The 20,716-nt window shown below is 46.8% G+C and overlaps 1 protein-coding gene across 1 annotated transcript in view; it reads left to right on the top strand.

Annotated features, from left to right (window-relative positions):
• The window catches only part of ACVR2A (activin A receptor type 2A), a 172,220-nt gene that overhangs the window by 89,054 nt on the left and 62,450 nt on the right, over window positions 1–20,716 (top strand). The window lies entirely within an intron of this gene.

The following is a 20,716-nucleotide window of genomic DNA, read 5'->3' as shown; positions in this document are numbered from 1 at the left end:
TCCTGCAATTATCAGAGGTTTCATTCCTGCTAGAGTTGTGGCCATTTTGAGCTCCAGTAGGTTCCGCCTCCATGCATCAAGCTCCATGCAAAAAAAAAAAAAAGTCTTGCAAGGCCGCCGCTTGAATTCTCAGCGGCCATTTTGAAGCAGCGCCAGGAGCTCTTTCTTGCCCCAAAGAAGCCACTAGACCACCAGGGCATGATAAGGTACAGGAGGGGGAGGACAGGACAACCTGAGGCCCGCATGCAAGGCAGCCTGCCTGCAAACCTGGACAAACGTGCAGACTGGCAAAACCCACCTGGACGTCCTGTGGTGTCCTTAAAAAGAGGACATGTCTAGGTAAAACTTGGACGTATGGTAACCCTAACCACCAATCATTCATTTATTTTAAAAGCTGTAATAGTTGGTTTAGTTTGCAGAGTTTTTCAGCTGGTGGGAGTTTTGCTCATTTGCTTAAAAAAACAAACAAACCTGTTGTGTGCAACTTCACACTACATGAATCATAATCAGGATTTCGCCCCCTACATACCACCGAAACAGTATTAATTACTCTCCTAACTAAATTCAAGCAGGAAATAGCAACAGGTAAAAGCATACTTCTCCTCCAATTCGACATGTCTAGTGCATTCAACACTTAAATGGATCAAGGGTTTCCTAACCACTAGAACATATCAAGTGAAATCAAGCTCAACCATATCATCACCGTGGAAAGCAGACTGCGGAGTACCACAAGGATCACCATTATCACTGATCCTTTTCAACCTTATGATGACACCACTAGCCAAGGCCTTATCCAACCAAGGCCTCAACCCATTCATCTACGAGGACGACGTCACAATATACATCCCTTACAAACACGATCTGGCAGAAATCACCAATGAAATCAAGCTCAGCTTCAACATGGACTCATGGGCAAATGCATTCCAACTAAAACTCAACACAGAAAAAACACACTGTCTCGCCATCTCATCCCAATACAACACAACACGTACAAACCCACAAACATAAACACCCCAGGATACACCCTTCCTATCTCAGACAGCCTGAAAATTCTCGGTGTTACAATCGACCGGAACCTCTCACTAGAGAACCAAGCGAAATCCACAATAAAGAAAATGTTTCACTCAATGTGGAAACTCAAGCGCGTGAAACCATTCTTCCCGAGGGAAATATTCCACAACTTGATACAATCAATGGTACTAAGCCACGCAGACTACTGCAATGGAATTTATGTGGGATGCTAAGAACAAATCATAAAGAAACTTCAGACCGCTCAAAACACAGCAGCCAGGCTTATATTTGGAAAAACGCGGTTTGAAAGTGCTAAACCCCTCCGAGAAAAACTGCACTGGCTCACAATCAAAGAACGTATTGCTTTCAAAATTTGCACCCTGGTTCATAAAATTATTTATGGCAAAGCCCCGGGATACATGACAGACCTCATAGACCTGCCAACCAGAAACACAATAGGATCAGCCTGAATATACCTAAATCTCCACTACCCAAGCTGCAAAGGAATCAAATACAAATCAGCTTATGCACCCAAATTTCTGGAAATCACTAAAAACAAACCTGTTCAAAAAGGCATACCCCACCAACCCAACATAAAAGCCTGAATATCTGCAACACAACGAAACCAAAGCTTGTAATGGACATAACTCTTCCTCTCTAAGATCCTCTAATGTATCTGTCACCTTATTCTACCACATCATCACCTTGTATTTGTTCATACCGGAATTGGCGAATGCCGATATGGTGCTATGTAAGCCACATTGAGCCTGCAAATAGGGGGGGAAATGTGGGATACAAATGTAGCACCTTTTCTCCGTTTCAAGGATCAACCTTGGTTTTCCTCTTTGGTAGATCAGTGGTTTATTTTCTGGGGAGCTCCTCTGTATTTGCTTCCTTCTTCCTCTATAGTCTGCTAAGCACTACATAGGTACTGCTATAGCAGTATCTGGCTGTAGGACATCACTCAGGCAACAACCAGCTCTTGCACATTCACTAATAATGATCTATAAGTTGGTTGTCTGTCCTTTGGCGGCTGCAGCATCAGTAAACTTTCATCCACCTGCTATAAGCAGATGCTTCATTAACTCAGCTGCTCCAGTAGGCAGCATTCCATAGCAGCCTAACCATCCTCTTCTAGAACAGTCTGTAGTAGCCATCAGTGTGGCTTGCCTGTGTCAATCCAGCTATTCAGCTCCATGCAAACAGTCATCGGTAGGACTTGAATCCATCACTTTTATTCTTTGCTCCGAGACTACACCTGCATTTGTTTTGGCCCTGACAACAGACTGTATGCTGCACTTGCAGCTACTGGCTGTCCTAGCCCATGCTTCTATGCTTCATCATGATACTTCGTAGCTAGTGCTGCTGTTTGCTGTTTCTGCACTTTCTAACTCCTTTGCACAGCTGTGACAATCGGCTGATTCTCACAATTGGTACGCTGTCTATATTTGGCAGAGATTGTCTTCCTCTTATATGTCCAGATAGCTTGGTCATGTGTATGGTTTGCATTCCCTTGGGAAGCAGTTGTGGACTTTGAAGCTCCTGTTGGTTCAATCATTAAAGACGTTGCTCCTATCGTAGCAGCCTAATTGTTTCAGAAGTCGCACAGATCTAGCCATGATTCTCAGGGGAACATTTGAATTTTGTTCATATTACAGTAGCAGGGTTCAGGTTACACCTCTTCTGCAAGATCTTGCGTTCTTAATGGGATGTGAGAGTTAGTGAAACTGGATCCATTCAGCTGTTTTGTGCAACTGGAATGCTTCAAGTCTTCATGTCCTCTTAAGTGAGTGGGTTCATTGTATTTCCATACTGGAATAAACCTTAAAAATCTTTATACATTAACAGATCAACTCTCGTCCATCCCCCCTACAACTCACATGTCTGATTGTTCTGCAGGAGTCAGTTGTTTAGTAGAGTCCTGAAGCTTTAGTATGTCCCACTCATCTGAAATGGTCTAGAAATGAATAGAAAGGTGATTTATTTTTTTTTTACCTGGTAAATTCCTTCCCTAGAGTTCTGCTAGACCAGTGTCCTTGTAGAGAAATTCTTAACAAGAGATGCTACTTTGTGGGATGTCTTTCATTCAATTTTTTCCTGTTAATCCTTTTTTAAAATCAGCTTTGTCAGTAGCATGCTTGTGCTATACCACTTCTTATATTGCAGCGATGAAACTGGTACACCTCTCCCTCGTCATATCGTGCACAGTTATAACGCAAATTTGGATACAATGCAATTGTGAGTATGGCACCAAGAATTTTTGCAAGCGTCACGGTTCCAGATCACATTGGTTGACGTATGGATCTGGCTCAGCTCCTAAAAATAGCAAGCAGTTCATCGAAAAGAAAAATGTTTACATTGGAAGAGAAACTAAGAACAATACAGCGCATTGATAATGGCAAATGTCTGCAGAGACATCGATTTTACTGAATCAATGTTGCACAGATGGTTGAAAAATTGACCAAAGACCATGAATTACCTGCACAAAATCAATTAAGAATGTGGTCTCAAATGAAAATGTGCCCAGTTAGCTCAAGATGTGAACTTAGATTCTGCACAGTTCATGGTTTGTGCAGCAATAACAAAAGGGAATTCCAGTTTCAGGGTGCTTCATATGCATGCAAGCGTAGAAATTCAAGAACTCAACAGTGAATCCAGCCTAGTCAGAACAAGCAGTGGCTGGCTTTAGCAGTTTCCCAAGTTCAGTCCTGGAATACCCCTTGCCAGTCACGTTTTCAGGATATCCACAGCTTGGGGTAGATATTGCCCCTGAAAATGTTGAATCCTGGATAAGCAGGAATAATGAAAGGAAATAAATTTGCTCAATTGCACATGAGCTAAATGGTGCTGAAATTATCAAGTCCACTAATGCACATCAACATGCGGTTGCGGGCAACACTTCAGATGAAAATGGGGCACTCAAGTTACCCAAAGTGGATGGTTTTGTTCCAACTTCATCTGAGGCAGTACATGCACTAGAAATTGCTCTGAAATGGATTGAAGCACAAGATTTAGAGCCTGTTATACAGCTGAGAAGCATTCTACAGTTTGCTAAGCGTCAAGACACAGTTGCAAATTATAGACTTTTACATTAGATGAACATTTCCTAAATTAACATTGTAAATTAGATTTGCATTCATTAAAATTATTTTGTTAGAACTAAAACCCGCAATCATGTATTGGCAAGTAGGATTTGCATTCATTAAAATGATTTGAAATTACATTGTGTCGTTATTTGATACTGTAGGCTTTTTTTAGAAATAAATCCTACTATTGTATATTGGCAAGCTAACCAGTCTAGTGTCCTTTCTTTATAAAGTGATCTTTTTTGTTAGGCGATACCAGGGTGCTCAACTGTGCTAATAAGGTGACTCTGTTGTGTGCGTGCAAGGCAACCAAGTTTATAAGTTTAATCAGCGTTTGATATGCCGTTTAATTAGAGACCATTCTAAGTGATTTGCAATATATCATAAAAAAAGAAAGAAGACACGGAAAACAATTACATGACAGCAGGAAAGAGAAGCAATGAGGTTCCTGGAACTACATGGAAGAAAATTGTTTGAGGATATCTCTGCACAGATCACGGTGCGTTGTAAAGAACTCACATTGTACTGCTCTTGATTATCTAACAGCGGAATCCATTTTGCCGTACAGTACCCTGCAACGGTGAGAGTCTATCACCAGGATACAGTACAGTATACATGAAGGCAGAGGAGCTGCAGGCCTCTCTTAGGACTGTAGGGAATGACCAGTCTGTAAGTTACTGAGCAGTACAATGGAGTGAATACAGGCTGAGGCCTAGAAACTTTAAGAGTTTTTCTTTTTCATGTTCATCTGTTTAGGAGTGGCTTTGATACAGTTCCAGTACCAGTTTCTTAATGATGCTGGAAAGTTTTAAAAATTAATAACTGTGCAGTGTTCTCCCTAGAAACTTTTGCCAACTTGTTGGCATGAAGAGAGTAACCAGGCAGGGACTACTGTGCAGTATTATAAACATTTCTGCTAAGTTAGCCAGATGGTCAGTAAAATCAGCTGGGTGATGCTGTTAAAAGAACAGCATTGACATGTTAGCTAAACAAAATAGCTGACATTATGGACCTGAAAAACTGGCTGAAAACTAGCCTTGTAGAAAGTACTTATAATCTTTATTTGCCAACAAAGTGTGCCTGCACCGGTTTCCGTGTAGTGTGAGAGGTCACTGGGGCATCTCCCATGATGGGATGGTAGAAGAAGCAAAAAGGCTAACTGTTACATTTTGCACCTGTCCCCCGAGTACAGAGTTGATTAAAGGGCTCCCCGGTTTATGCGTATGACTTGGAAGCATTCTGCCTGTGCAGGAACGCAAGAGTACACCATTCTCAAGCTTCACAAAAAAATTTAGAGTTTTGACTATATTATTTATTCAAACATAATGACTTCTGACCAATCAGCTGTTCCTTAGCAGCAGTGACACTGCATGCAAGACATACTTATGGACTGTGAGAACTTTGCAATGATAATCAGCATTGAGGGGGCAGGAAGGTGAGTTGGAAATGAGTAGAAGATGGAGGTATATGGAGACGGAGAGGATGGACTTTATTATGGAGGATCAGGCTAAGGGAAAGGGGAGAAACCTTTATGGAGGGAGGTAGGCAAGGCAGTGTAGGGGAAAGGAAGGGAGCGAATGGTGTGTGTGCATATATTGGATGAATGGAATTGGTGGCTGTGTGGGGGAGGGAAGGGATGAGTGCAGGCTCTAAAGATTAGAAAGCTTGTAAGAGTCTTGTTGGTTATTGTAGTAATATGAGCACAGCAGCATCTAGTCTGGAATTAGCCAATAGGAGAGAGGGGTATTAGAGGAGGTTGATATACATAGGACTGGGATGTACTGACACATGCTTACAAAGCTGATACTTTTTTTTTTTTTTTCTTCCTGTTAGCCAAGCCTCGCTTTGGTATCCCTGAAGCCAAGCCTTGCTTTGGTCTCCCTGCTTCTGCTTCATTTCCTACTTGTGATATAATCAGCCTACTCCTTTATAAGGACCCAAGGAGCTTTCCTACGTTGCCTTTGCAAGAGGTCTCTTAATCTTGTGTTACCTGTTTAGATCATTTCCCTGCTTGACTTTGTTCCTGAGAATCTTGCTCCTGAAGGTCTGTTCTGTGTTTCTTTGAGTCTTGTGTTTCAGTGCTTTGCTTTGTTTCTGTGTTTGCTTTTGTACATTGATCCTGAAAGCCTGGCTCTAGAGCCATATCCTGCCCTTGGTGTCTGTATCTGTTTGACTCTATCCTTGGCTCCTGTTTTTAGTGTAGCCCTGCTTTTGACTCTTGCTATAGTTAAGCTCTGTGTTTAGCCAAGCTCTGTTCCTGTTTTCCTTGTTCTGTTTCCTGTGTGTGTAGTTCTTGTCTGTTAATTCTGAGAGTCTGTAGAAGCCAACATCATCCCTGATTACTTCACTGCTATTCACCTGTGTCTGCTGCCTCTGTCAGCCTGGCCTTTCCCTTTCCAGCTGTGGGTGCTGGTAAGCACATTGCTTCTTTGTTTGTTTGTCTTCCATAATCCTTTGCCTGCTATGTTTGCTTCGTGTCTCTTGAGCTCTGTGCCTGCTATGTTTGCTTCCTGTCTCTTGAGCTCTGTTTCTGCCAAGTTCTGTTCCTGTTGTGTGTTTGAGCTAGTTCTGCTCCTGTTCCCTGTCAAGCCAAGTCCCTTTCAGTATTCTGTTCTCTGTCAAGCCAGGTCCCTTTCAGTAGACTGTTGCAGCCAAGCCAAGTCCCTTTCAGTAGCCTGTTGCAGCCAAGCCAAGTCCCTTTCAGTAGCCTGTTGCAGCCAAGCCAGGTCCCTTTCAGTAGACTGTTGCAGCCAAGCCAAGTCCCTTTCAGTAGCCTGTTGCAGCCAAGCCAAGTCCCTTTCAGTAGCCTGTTGCAGCCAAGCCAAGTCCCTTTCAGTAGCCTGTTGCAGCCAAGCCTGTTTGAGAATCCTGAATCCTGTCCCTGCCTTGTTTATTGTCTTGCTTCTGTTATTCTAGTTGTCTTGTTCCTGCCCTGTCTTGCCTGTCTAGTTGTGCTTTGTCTTGTCTCTTTCAGTCCAGTCCTGTCTGGATCCAGTTCTTGCCTTGTCTTGCACTTTTCTGGACCCAGTTTTAATCTACTTCCGCGTTTTGCCTTATCCTGTCTGGGTTCCAATTCTGGACCTTTACCTTCTTTTCCTTGCCTCGTCCGGTTCTTGTGTTGTCCATTGTGTTTAGTTACTTCTGTCCTGCCTTGTTGAGTCTGTTAGTTTATCCTAGTCCAGTCTGTTCTGATTCCTGCCTGTGCCAGCCCAGGTGATTTGTCTGCCAAAGCTTCGGCTTTGGTTCAAGGGCTCACCATTCCTGACACTTGTGACGGATGGTATCTGATTATTTTGTAGAAATGACTTTGCAGTTAATATCTGGGCAACAAGACTATATTTGGAAACTCCGCCAGAACCCAGAGTTTCAAACTTATGTGGAAAAGGTGTGGCAAGAGTTTGACAGATAATAAAGGGTGGAGTGGGACAGATGTATCATTTGAGTATGATATTGTAGGAAGTGGCTAAAGCTGTACTCGGGGGGGGGGGGGGGGAATCATTTTCTTCTTTTGACAAGAACAATGAAAAAGACAACACAATATTAGAATTGAGACATCAACTGACAGCACTATGAAAATGCCATATTAGACCCTATTGAAGAAGGAAAGGGAGGAAATGAGCCTTGATGGGCAACAATTGGACAACTTGGCACAGAAATTTAAAACTAATATTTTAGTTATAGCTTATTAATATTTGCTATACCGCCTTTGCTAACTAGCAGATCAAAGCGGTTTACAGTATAAAAATACAAAGAAAAATTTAGGAAAAGGATCTACAAAAACTTGACAGTAAAGAATGCTCCAAATTCATTCATACCAGGCAGATAGAACCTAGAGAAGGAAAATAGCATACCAGAAAGGAGAAAGAGATGAGGGAGGTATATAACTTGCATAGATAGGGAGGCATAAAACAGGGAAACTGTGTATAGAATAAAATATTACTAAACTTAGAATTCAAGGAACAATGGGGCATCAACAGGAGGCAATATTGACTGCATTCCAGAAATTCTACCAAGAGAGATATACCAAGAGAAGTTTTCAAGGGCCTCTCATTACCTCCATTAACATTGAGAGAGGCGAAGCACTTGGAGAGCCCAATTAAGATAAAAATTCATTTTCCTATTAGGCAGTTGAAAGGGGCTAAAACCCCTGGTCCCAATGGATTGGGGTGAGGGGTTCTGAAAATGTTGGAAGATATGGTAACAGAACTTATGGGAGAGATTCTTCAAGAAATGGTAGCCACTGGGAAGATTAGAGAATATCAGAATAGGGTTCATGTTTTGCTCCCTAAACAAAGCAAGACCCCAAAATGGTGAGCACCTATGGCCAGTTTCCTTGATAATCAGAATTTAAACATTTTAGCATCTTACTATTCTTACTAAGGCAATTTAATGTAGTACTTCCATGAAGACCCAAATGAGATTCATCCCTGGGCATTATGCTTCAAGAAATATAATCAGAGCCATCCTGGCACTGTGCCTTCAAGCTAAGGAAGAAACTACTAGTCTGGATGCAGAAAAAGCCTTTGACCGGGTGAATTGGAGTTATATAACATATTAACATAGTAAATGACGGCAGACAGAGACATGTATGGTACATCCAGTCTGCCCAACAAGGCGGCCAGCGTTGTATCTGGCATTTTGTGCAGGTTGCACTTCTTCCTGATTAAACACTGGTATCACAAACAGGGCAGTCAGCAATTTGCTAACATTCCAACTGCATATAGGCATTTCATATGATGCAGTCTTAAGATCATAGAGCATAATACCACACCAGTAGTCCAGAAAGTGGATTTATCACAAACAGGGCAGTCAGCAATTCGCCAACATTCCAACTGCATATAGGCATTTTCTCCGAGGACAAGCAGGCTGCTTGTTCTCACTGATGGGTGACGTCCTCGGCAGCCCCTCCAATCGGAATCTTCCTAGCAAAGACCTTTGCTAGCTCTCGCGCGCCCGCGCGGCCGTCTTCCCACCCGAAACCGGCTCCAGCCGGCCAGTCTTCTTTCGTCCGCACTCGGTACGGCTGTGTTTTTGTCGTGTCGAGCCCCGGAGAGTCGACCTCGCGCGTCCGTTTTCTAAATCTAAAGGAAATAAATTTGCACGTTTTCTAAATCGTGTTTTTTCTTCGGAAAAGTTTCTTTTCGTTCGGAAAGTGCTCCGGAAACCCCCTTGGGTTTCGTTTGCCCCTTCCCGTATTTCCAGTTTTTGCCCCGGTAAGTTTTCTTTCGTTGTCGGAGTAGGCCTCTTTTCGGCCTCGGTCGAGATTTTTCTCCCTTAAAGTTTTGGTGCTCCAAATTCGTCATTTCGGATTTTGACTTCGCCGGCGTGATTTTTCCGCCCATGACATCGAAGCCTTCCAGTGGCTTCAAGAAGTGCACCCAGTGCGCCCGGGTAATCTCGCTCACTGATAGGCACTCTTCGTGTCTTCAGTGTCTGGGGGCCGAGCACCGTCCCCAGAACTGTAGTCTGTGTTCCCTCTTACAAAGGCGGACTCAAGTAGCGAGATTGGCCCAGTGGAACGTTTTGTTCTCGGGCTCTTCGTCGGCATCGGCACCGGGGTCATCGTGTGCATCGACGTCATCAGCGTCCAGACCTTCTTCCTTGGCTGCCAGTGCATCGAGTGCATCGAGGCATCGGCCCTCTGCATCGGCGCCGAGACATCGGATAGCTGCATCAACGTCGGTGGTACCGGGACCTCGTCTCCTGATGTCGTCGGACGGTGGTGCATCGAGTGGAGTGCAGGTGAGGGCTGTCCATTCCCCTGCTGGTGGCGGTGAGCCCTCGGGTGGGTCTCCTCCTACCCTGAGGGCTCCTGCGGTACAGCCCCCCCGAGACCGACCTCCTTCGGCCTCGGCCCCGAGGAAGCGACGGCTGGATTCTACGTCCTCCTCGTCGGTGCCGGGGAGCTCCGGTGACATGCTTCGGAAGAAGTCGAAGAAGCATCGACACCGGTCCCCTCCCCGCGTCGGCACCGAGAGCTCTGGGTCGCCGAGGGAGTCGGCACCCAGCAGGCATCGGCACCGAGAGGACCGCTCACCCTCTGTTCAGGAGGTGTCGATGCGCTCCACTCTGGACAGCCCGGAACAGCCTCCACGCCCGGAACAGGTTCTGACGTCGACGCCTGCATCGACCTCTCAGTCTTTTTCTGCAGCCACTCTGAACGAGAGCCTCCGGGCCGTTCTCCCAGAGATTCTGGGAGAGCTGTTGCGCCCTACCCCTCCGGTACCGGCGGTGCTTGCGCCTCCGGTACCGTCGAGCGTGGCGCCGGCTGGCCCATCGCCCGGGGTGAGGTCCCCGACGTCGGTACCGCGTGCGGTGCCGACTGCGGCCACCTCCCAGGAGGGCTCCCCGACTACGTCGGCGGAGGGAGCTTCGCCGATGCGGGCGAGGGAGTCTACCTCTCGACGCCCCCATCGTGGACGTGGCTCCACGGAGTCGAGCCGGGCACGGTTGCAGACGCAGGTCCGTGAACTTGTGTCTGACACCGAGGGTGAGGCCTCGTGGGAGGAAGAAGAAGACCCCAGATATTTCTCTGACGAGGAGTCTGAGGGTCTACCTTCTGATCCCACTCCCTCTCCTGAAAGACAGCTTTCTCCTCCCGAGAGTCTGTCTTTTGCTTCCTTTGTCCGGGAGATGTCTACGGCCATCCCCTTCCCGGTGGTTGTGGAGGACGAACCCAGGGCTGAAATGTTTGAGCTCCTGGATTATCCTTCTCCACCTAAGGAAGCGCCCACTGTTCCCCTGCACCATGTCCTCAAAAAGACATTGCTGGCGAACTGGACCAAGCCTTTAACTAATCCCCACATCCCCAAGAAGATCGAGTCCCAGTACCGGATCCATGGGGACCCAGAGCTGATGCGCACCCAGTTGCCTCACGACTCTGGAGTTGTGGATCTGGCCCTAAAGAAGGCTAAGAGTTCTAGGGAGCATGCTTCGGCGCCCCCGGGCAAAGACTCTAGAACCTTAGACTCCTTTGGGAGGAAGGCCTACCATTCCTCTATGCTCGTGGCCAAAATTCAGTCTTACCAGCTCTACACGAGCATACACATGCGGAATAATGTGCGACAGTTGGCGGGCTTGGTTGATGCTCTTCCCCCTGAGCAAGCCAAGCCTTTTCAGGAGGTGGTCAGGCAGCTGAAGGCGTGCCGAAAATTCCTGGCCAGAGGAGTTTATGACACTTTTGATGTTGCGTCCAGGGCCGCTGCTCAAGGTGTGGTGATGCGCAGGCTCTCATGGCTGCGTGCCGCCGACCTGGAGAATAGACTCCAGCAGCGGATTGCGGACTCGCCTTGCCGTGCGGACAACATTTTGGAGAAAAAGTCGAGCAGGTGGTAGAGTCTCTCCACCAGCGGGACACCGCATTCGACAAGTTCTCCCGCCGGCAGCCTTCAGCTTCTACCTACATAAGTACATAAGTACATAAGTAGTGCCATACTGGGAAAGACCAAAGGTCCATCTAGCCCAGCATCCTGTCACCGACAGTGGCCAATCCAGGTCAAGGGCACCTGGCACGCTCCCCAAACGTAAAAACATTCCAGACAAGTTATACCTAAAAATGAGGAATTTTTCCAGTCCATTTAATAGCGGTCTATGGACTTGTCCTTTAGGAATCTATCTAACCCCTTTTTAAACTCCGTCAAGCTAACCGCCCGTACCACGTTCTCCGGCAATGAATTCCAGAGTCTAATTACACGTTGGGTGGAGAAAAATTTTCTCCGATTCGTTTTAAATTTACCACACTGTAGCTTCAACTCATGCCCTCTAGTCCTAGTATTTTTGGATAGCGTGAACAGTCGCTTCACATCCACCCGATCCATTCCACTCATTATTTTATACACTTCTATCATATCTCCCCTCAGCCGTCTCTTCTCCAAGCTGAAAAGCCCTAGCCTTCTCAGCCTCTCTTCATAGGAAAGTCGTCCCATCCCCACTATCATTTTCGTCGCCCTTCGGGGGAAGGAAGACTGTTCCCTATACTTCTGGTAAGCGTAGGTACAATCCTCCTTCCCGACAGCCTGCGGCCCAGGCTAAGCCCCAGCGCGCTCGCTCTCGTCAGCAGCGTGCGCCTCAGCAAGGCCCCGCGGCTCCCCAGCAAAAGCAAGGGGCGAGCTTTTGACTGGCTCCAGCAGAGCATAGCCGACATCCAAGTGTCAGTGTCGGGCGACCTGCCAGTCGGAGGGAGGTTGGAAGCTTTTCACCAAAGGTGGCCTCTCATAACCTCCGATCAGTGGGTTCTGCAAATAGTCCGGCAAGGATACACCCTCAATTTGGCCTCCAAACCTCCAAATTGTCCACCGGGAGCTCAGTCTTACAGCTTCCAGCACAAGCAAGTACTTGCAGAGGAACTCTCTGCCCTTCTCAGCGCCAATGCGGTCGAGCCCGTGCCATCCGGGCAAGAAGGGCTGAGATTCTATTCCAGGTACTTCCTTGTGGAAAAGAAAACAGGGGGGATGCGTCCCATCCTAGACCTAAGGGCCCTGAACAAATATCTCGTAAAAGAAAAGTTCAGGATGCTTTCCCTGGGCACCCTTCTCCCCATGATTCAGCAAAACGATTGGCTATGCTCTCTGGACTTAAAGGATGCCTACACACACATCCCGATACTGCCAGCTCACAGACAGTATCTGCGATTTCAGTTGGGCACACGCCACTTCCAGTACTGTGTGCTACCCTTTGGGCTCGCCTCTGCGCCCAGGGTGTTCACAAAGTGCCTAGCTGTAGTAGCAGCGGCACTTCGCAGGCTGGGGGTGCATGTGTTCCCATATCTCGACGATTGGCTGGTGAAGAACACATCCGAGGCAGGAGCCCTGCAGTCCATGCAGATGACTATTCGCCTCCTGGAGCTACTAGGGTTTGTGATAAATTACCCAAAGTCCCATCTTCTCCCAGTACAGAAACTCGAATTCATAGGAGCTCTGCTGGATTCTCGGGCGGCCCGCGCCTATCTCCCAGAGACGAGAGCCAACAACTTGTTGTCCCTCGTCTCGCGGGTGCGAGCGTCCCAGCAGATCACAGCTCGGCAGATGTTGAGATTGCTGGGCCACATGGCCTCCACAGTCCATGTGACTCCCATGGCCCGTCTTCACATGAGATCTGCTCAATGGACCCTAGCCTCCCAGTGGTTTCAGGCTGCTGGGGGTCTAGAAGACGTGATCCACCTGTCCACGAGTTTTCTCGAATCCCTGTATTGGTGGACATTCTGGTCCAATTTGACTCTGGGACGTCCTTTCCAAATTCCTCAGCCACAAAAAGTGCTGACAACGGATGCGTCTCTCCTGGGATGGGGAGCTCATGTCGATGGGCTCACACCCAAGGAAGCTGGTCCCTCCAGGAACGCGGTCTGCAGATCAATCTCCTGGAGTTGCGAGCGATCTGGAACGCTCTGAAGGCTTTCAGAGATCGGCTGTCCCATCAAATTATCCAAATTCAGACAGACAACCAGGTTGCCATGTACTATGTCAACAAGCAGGGGGGCACCGGATCTCGCCCCCTGTGTCAGGAAGCCGTCAGCATGTGGCTCTGGGCTCGCCGTCTCGGCATGGTGCTCCAAGCCACATATCTGGCAGGCGTAAACAACAGTCTGGCCGACAGATTGAGCAGGATTATGCAACCTCACGAGTGGTCGCTCAACTCCAGTGTGGTGCGCCAGATCTTCCAAGCGTGGGGCACCCCCTTGGTGGATCTCTTCGCATCTCGAGTGAACCACAAAGTCCCTCAGTTTTGTTCCAGGCTTCAGGCCCCCGGCAGACTGGCATCGGATGCCTTCCTCCTGGATTGGGGGGAAGGCCTGCTGTATGCTTATCCTCCCATTCCTCTGGTGGGGAAGACTTTGTTGAAACTCAAACAAGACCGAGGCACCATGATTCTGATTGCTCCTTTTTGGACGCGTCAGATCTGGTTCCCTCTTCTTCTGGAGTTATCCTCCGAAGAACCGTGGAGATTGGAGTGTTTTCCGACCCTCATCACGCAGAACGAAGGGGCTCTTCTGCATCCCAGCCTCCGGTCCCTGGCTCTCACGGCCTGGATGTTGAGAGCGTAGACTTTGCCTCTTTGGGTCTGTCAGAGGGTGTCTCCCGCGTCTTGCTTGCTTCCAGGAAAGATTCCACCAAGAGGAGTTACTTCTTTCTGTGGAGGAGGTTTGCCGTCTGGTGTGACAGCAAGGCCCTAGCTCCTCGCTCTTGTCCTACACAGACCCTGCTTGAATACCTTCTGCACTTGTCTGAGTCTGGTCTCAAGACCAACTCTGTAAGAGTTCACCTTAGCGCAATCAGTGCATACCATTACCATGTGGAAGGTAAGCCGATCTCGGGACAGCCTTTAGTTGTTCGCTTCATGAGAGGTTTGCTTTTGTCAAAGCCCCCTGTCAAGCCTCCTACAGTGTCATGGGATCTCAATGTCGTTCTCACCCAGCTGATGAAACCTCCTTTTGAGCCACTGAATTCCTGCCATCTGAGGTACTTGACCTGGAAGGTCATTTTCTTGGTGGCAGTTACTTCAGCTCGTAGAGTCAGTGAGCTTCAGGCCCTGGTAGCCCAGGCCCCTTACACCAAATTTCATCATAACAGAGTAGTCCTCCGCACTCACCCTAAGTTCTTGCCAAAGGTCGTGTCGGAGTTCCATCTGAACCAGTCAATTGTCTTGCCAACATTCTTTCCCCGTCCTCATTCCTGCCCTGCTGAACGTCAGCTGCACACATTGGACTGCAAGAGAGCATTGGCCTTCTACCTGGAGCAGACACAGCCCCACAGACAGTCCGCCCAATTGTTTGTTTCTTTTGATCCCAATAGGAGGGGAGTGGCTGTAGGGAAACGCACCATATCCAATTGGCTAGCAGATTGCATTTCCTTCACTTACGCCCAGGCGGGGCTGGCTCTTGAGGGTCATGTCACGGCTCATAATGTTAGAGCCATGGCTGCGTCGGTAGCCCACTTGAAGTCAGCCTCCACTGAAGAAATTTGCAAAGCTGCGACGTGGTCATCTGTCCACACATTCACATCTCATTACTGCCTGCAGCAGGATACCCGACGCGACAGTCGGTTCGGGCAGTCAGTTCTTCAGAACCTGTTTGGGCTTTAGGATCCAACTCCACCCCCCGAGGGCCCTGTTTGTTCTGTTCCAGGCTGCACTCTCAGTTAGTTGGTAAATTTTTTAGGTCAATCTAAGTTATGTCCTCGCCGTTGCGAGGCCCAATTGACCATGGTTGTTGTTTTGAGTGAGCCTGGGGGCTAGGGATACCCCATCAGTGAGAACAAGCAGCCTGCTTGTCCTCGGAGAAAGCGAATGCTACATACCTGTAGAAGGTATTCTCCGAGGACAGCAGGCTGATTGTTCTCACAAACCCGCCCGCCTCCCCTTTGGAGTTGTGTCTTCCCTTGAACTGTATTGCTACATACTGGACTGGCCGGCTCGAGCCGGTTTCGGGCGGGAAGACGGCCGCGCATGCGCGGTGCGCGCAGGCGCGCGAGAGCTAGCAAAGGTCTTTGCTAGGAAGATTCCGATTGGAGGGGCTGCCGAGGACGTCACCCATCAGTGAGAACAATCAGCCTGCTGTCCTCGGAGAATACCTTCTACAGGTATGTAGCATTCGCTTTATATGATACAGTCTTGGAGCATAGAGCATAATACTAATAGTCCAGAAAGTGATTATATTACTATGGCTATAGCTTGGTCACATACTTTATACATGATTAATCCAACAAGACAGTAGTCTCAATTATCCAACATAAATGAGACCAACAGGTGGTCAGATTATTGAAAATGATGGATAATACGGAAACAACACCGAAAAAGGAACGATCCTTATGAGGAACTGATGTACAGAACAATGAGTAGATGTAGTCCAAAGCAAAAATGGCAAAGAACCAGTTGTCCTTGAAAAGTTAATTACTACCAACAACAAAGACAGGAATGTGACATGAAGAATGGGACAGTAAAAGGACTTGACATCCATATTTTAGGGAGAGTGACAGGTAATGCTTACCGTGGGAATTACCACAGTAATGGGGAAATTTTTAAAAAATCGCACAGTACTACCGCGGTAATGGTAGTACATTATATAGTAGTGTTGCAGGAACAGGGACCACAATTGGTTTTATCTCATGGTAATGGAGATAGAAGGTGCATTGCCCTGCTCTGTCCCCAAGCCACAGTGGGCCCTTTCCGGGCCTACATTAACACACCCTAGTGGTCTAGCAGATACTAGGTGGCAACACTGATAATTGGAAGCAAAGCCAGTACGGGGCGGACTTCTACAATGTGTGCCTTGATCATGGCTGGATAGATTTGGATGGGCTGGAGTGGAGCTTATCAAGGGCTTCAATCACAACTTCAAAAGTTTCTGAACAAGGATAGTGCCAGGCAGACTTCTATGGTCTTTGCCCTGAAAATAGCATGGACAAATCAAGCTCAGGTATACATATGTTATGTCACATCATACCTTATGTAATGAGTTTGTCTCTTTGGACAAACAGGATGGACTGTACAGGTCTTTAGCTGCCGTCAGCTACTATGTTACTATGTTAATGGCCTTTCAAGGGCAGGAAACAACTCCACTCTTTCCTGCCTACTGCCACTGCTCTGGCCGGTGTTGCTTCTTCTTAGATGGAGTGTGTGTGTTTTGGGGGGGGGGGGGATAAAAAAAGGGTGTGTGGGGTGTGGGTACAGGAAAGGGACAGAAAATTACATAAAATTTTCCTTTCAGCTTTGATTAGGGAGATGTGGGGAAGAAAATTAAGACTATGTGGATGGGAATGGAGAATGTGGGGATGGGGTTTGTAGTGCTGCATGGCTTATGCTATTCGCAGGAAAAGATCAGACAGTGAACAGGATGTACTGAAGTCTTTAGCAACAAGCCTCAGAAGAAACACTCACAAAGCACAAAGAAGCATAGTTGCGTGACAAATTCCATAACAGGTTACAAAGTCAGTTTGCGGATATAGGGTGGGAATTGAAAAAGATTTTTCGATGTGGGGAGGGAGTAGGGATGAATCTTTGTCCACGTGTCATATTCTAGTCAGGAGTCAGTCCAAATTTGTATTCAACACTATTAATGTAGATGCTGACACATAGCTCACTGGGTGTAGCTGTTTTAAGTACAAGGAGTGAAGGAGTGGCCTAGTGGTTAGAGCACCGGTCTTGCAATCCAGAGGTGGCTGGTTCAAATCCCACTGCTGCTCCTTGTGATCTTGGGCAAGTCACTTAACCCTCCATTGCCTCAGGTACAAACTTAGATTGTGAGCCCTCCTGGGGTAGAGAAATATCCATTGTACCTGAATGTAACTCACCTTGATCTACTACTGAAAAAAGGTGTGAGCAAAATCTAAATAAATAAAGAAGTCACTAACTACCTGACAATAATGTTGGACTGAGTGACTCCTGATGCAGGCTTCATTGCTGAAACATGGTTGTGTGGAGCTGAAGAATGGGATAATAAAAGGAATTGTTTAAAGTGGTAGCACTCTGAATTTCTCTATACCCTTCAGATGGCACTTTCTGTTAACAGGGAAAGATGAAACATGATTCAAAAGTATTTTGAAGAACAAAAAGCACCAAGGGCCCTCCAGATCTGGGATAGCAAAAAGACCTGACACAGGTGGTGTTTTAGCAATAGATTCCGCTTCAGGGGTCTGATAAGAATGGCTATCCAAGTTGAGACCTTACATATGGTCCAGCTATAGCTTGTTCAAAACAAGGCCACAGAAGCACGTCTCATCAGTGTTAAAAAGGCCTGGTATCACTTGAACAAAGGGTTTCATCTTGGAGGATTTTAGATCCTTTTGTTATCTAAATGCCTGGATGAAGCTGGGTGACACCCTGTGGTGCCAGTCCCTCCCCCCCTACTCCTTTGCTATTAGCATTGATTGAGGAATTTTCATGAGGCTAAAGGCTATTATGCCTTTTTTGTGCCAGACAACTTCTTTATGGACTGCAGTTTATATGCTTTTTAGTGGCTCTCTTCTTCCATTGGTAAGTACTGCTGCTGGTCTGTCTTGCTATTTGCCTCCCAGCGGTTTAGGAGGAGGGTGGGAACCTTCCCTAATTAACCTCTTCTCTCTCTTGTTTTGGCATCTCTTTGCACAGTAAGAGTCGGCTACTTTATTTTGGTATTTTGACTCTTCTTCCCATGCTCCACTTCTCAGTACATTTTCATCACTGATATGTTGCATTTGCTTTTAAAAAACAAAACAGCGTGGTGACTCTCCGCAGAAAAATCAGCCATAGTCTTTTATCTGCTCCTTCCTTTGGTATTGTTCTTCTAGGACTTTGCTCTCGGCAATCGGTGGTATGGGATGTGATAAAGCCTACTGTCTGTAAGCTAATCTAAAGCTGCGGTCCTCACAATATATTTTGACTGTCTTTCTCTCCTCTGTATCCTGAGTGCTGATATTTTGTTTTTTGTACCGCCCTCCTGACTTATTTCATGATTGTCTGTGAAACCTTGAAGACTCTGTCTTGTTTTTTCTCCTCAGTTGTTCACTACCCTCTATCTGTCTCTTCTGCCTATCCAGCTGCTATACATGTGGCGTTCAGCCCCATCTCTGCTAATAGGGAAACGGTTTGCTAAAGGAGCATGGCTCTGTAGCTTGCTTCTGTCCAGGCTCCTGTCATACTGCAGGGCATGCCTCTATGTCTGGAGACAGAGCTGAACCCATAAATGCTAAGCACTGAGCCTTTGTTTTTCTTTGAAGCATGAGGCTTAGTGATTGCCTTCTGACCAAGCCAGGCTTCACTTTGGGCGCAGTTCCATCTTGATATAGATTGCAGTGCCCTTTCTGTCTGCTTAGCACAGTTGAGTCTCTGCATTTCTCTTCAGAGATTGGTGACATTTGTTTATGGGGCTTGGTGGTGTCATGGTTAAGGTTCACTGTTTATTTCATGACTAACCCTGTTAGAGTCATGGTTTTATGCTGCTTCATCAGCCAGAGTGCCTTGAAGCATTCTATTGACAACAGGTCACTTAGTCTCCCTTAGCAGCGTTGCTAGCTCTTCGCTGCACATTCTTCTATCTGATGTGTTTCCTGGCAATTTTGCTGTTCGTTCTCCTCAGAGTTAGTTCTGGATATTTAAGGTGTAGATATGGTTCTTCTCTTGTTTCCAGAACTGGTTGAACCATCCAAGCTCTCTAGGGTATGGTTTGAGATCCAGCTACGCTACTTGGCTTTACAGTAGAGATCAGGCTCCAAGAAATGTATGTTCTAGGCCCAGTAGCCTGTGTTGCTTTCTTGAGCAAATTTCGAGGGTTGCTTATTTTACCGCAGGGGCACGTGGTGACATTTCTATTTATCTAAGTGAGTGACTTGTCAATTGGTAGTCTTATCTATTCTCCTTCCTTTCTGGGTTCTTTAGACAGAAAAAAAAAAAAAAAAGATAAGGAGATGGCATTACTTGTCTTTCTCTGAGCTGTGGTTCCTCTCTCATCTAGACTGCCCTGCCAGATCTTTTCAGCCTCTGTTAGAGTTTGGGCGTTCTTTGGCCTGTTCTTCCGATGTAGTTTACTACCTTAGGATTTTGACATGTTGCCCCTATCCTAATAAGACTAAGGAAATCTGCCTTGTCGATGTTCTTTTTTTATCTCCTAGACCTTTCCTTCTAAGCAGCATCTCACTAAATTGCCCTTTCGAGGGAAACTTCTGTTTGGAGAAGCTGGTTAAGGATTTGGGGGATTCTAAGGCTCAATGTTTTGCCTGAGGACAAGCCTAAGGGCTCCTTTTGATCCAGTCAGGCTGAAACGGCATTACCAGCCTGGTTGCTGTGCTACATTTCAGAGGTCCAGATACCAGCCTAAGTAGTTCTTTCATGTGGATAATCAAGCTTCTACCCAGTCATCTCTGTGCTCTTCAGCTGCTTGCCTCTCGCAATGATGAGATTCCAGCCCACTCTAGAGGGCACCTAGTGCATTTTTATGAAGTGTGGGTCAAGATTACTTTTTCAAGATTACATCAGACGTAATCAGAGACTTACAGATTACAGTTCTCTTCTCCTGTTGCAGATTTTTTTCTTGGAGTCCCTGTGTAAGGCTTTGCACAAAAGAGAGGCTGTCCTCACCACCTTTCAGTATTTGTGACAGTGGAGAGCAGTGCTTCCAGTTCCTGTCTCAGAACAGCGCCAGGCCTTGTATTCCATCTTTGTGCGTACGTCTAGTAGCGCTATAGACATTATAAGTAGTAGTAGTGGTTCCAAAGAAAGGAGGCTCATTGCCCAGTCTTGGACTTGAAAAACATCAGCAGTTTTCTGCGAGTCAAGCATTTTCGAATGGAACCATGCAGTCAGTGATGGCAGCAGTACAACCAGGAAAGTTCCTTACATCTCAAGGAGGCCTACCTGCGTGTACCCATCTGGGCTCTACATCAATGCTTCCTGCATTTTGCTATTCTGAGACAACGGTTCCAGTTCCTTTGGGCTGCCTACAGTTCCCTGGACCTTTTCCAGGTTCATGGTGCTGGTAGTGGCATTCCTGAGGTTGATTGGTTGATTCAGGCCTCATTCAGAATAATCATTGGGCCACCTGCCAGGTTCATTTAGTTGTTGCAGTCTTTGGGTTGGGTATTCAGTCTAGCCAAAAGTCAGTTGTTTCCATTGTAAACCGTAGAGTACTTGGGGGTATATTTAGATACTTTGTG

Source organism: Microcaecilia unicolor, chromosome 7 (assembly GCF_901765095.1).
Source record: "Microcaecilia unicolor chromosome 7, aMicUni1.1, whole genome shotgun sequence".
NCBI classification, from domain to species: Eukaryota; Metazoa; Chordata; class Amphibia; order Gymnophiona; family Siphonopidae; genus Microcaecilia; species Microcaecilia unicolor.
Note: the sequence above shows the minus strand (reverse complement) of the source record. Positions and strands in the feature narration are given on the sequence as shown.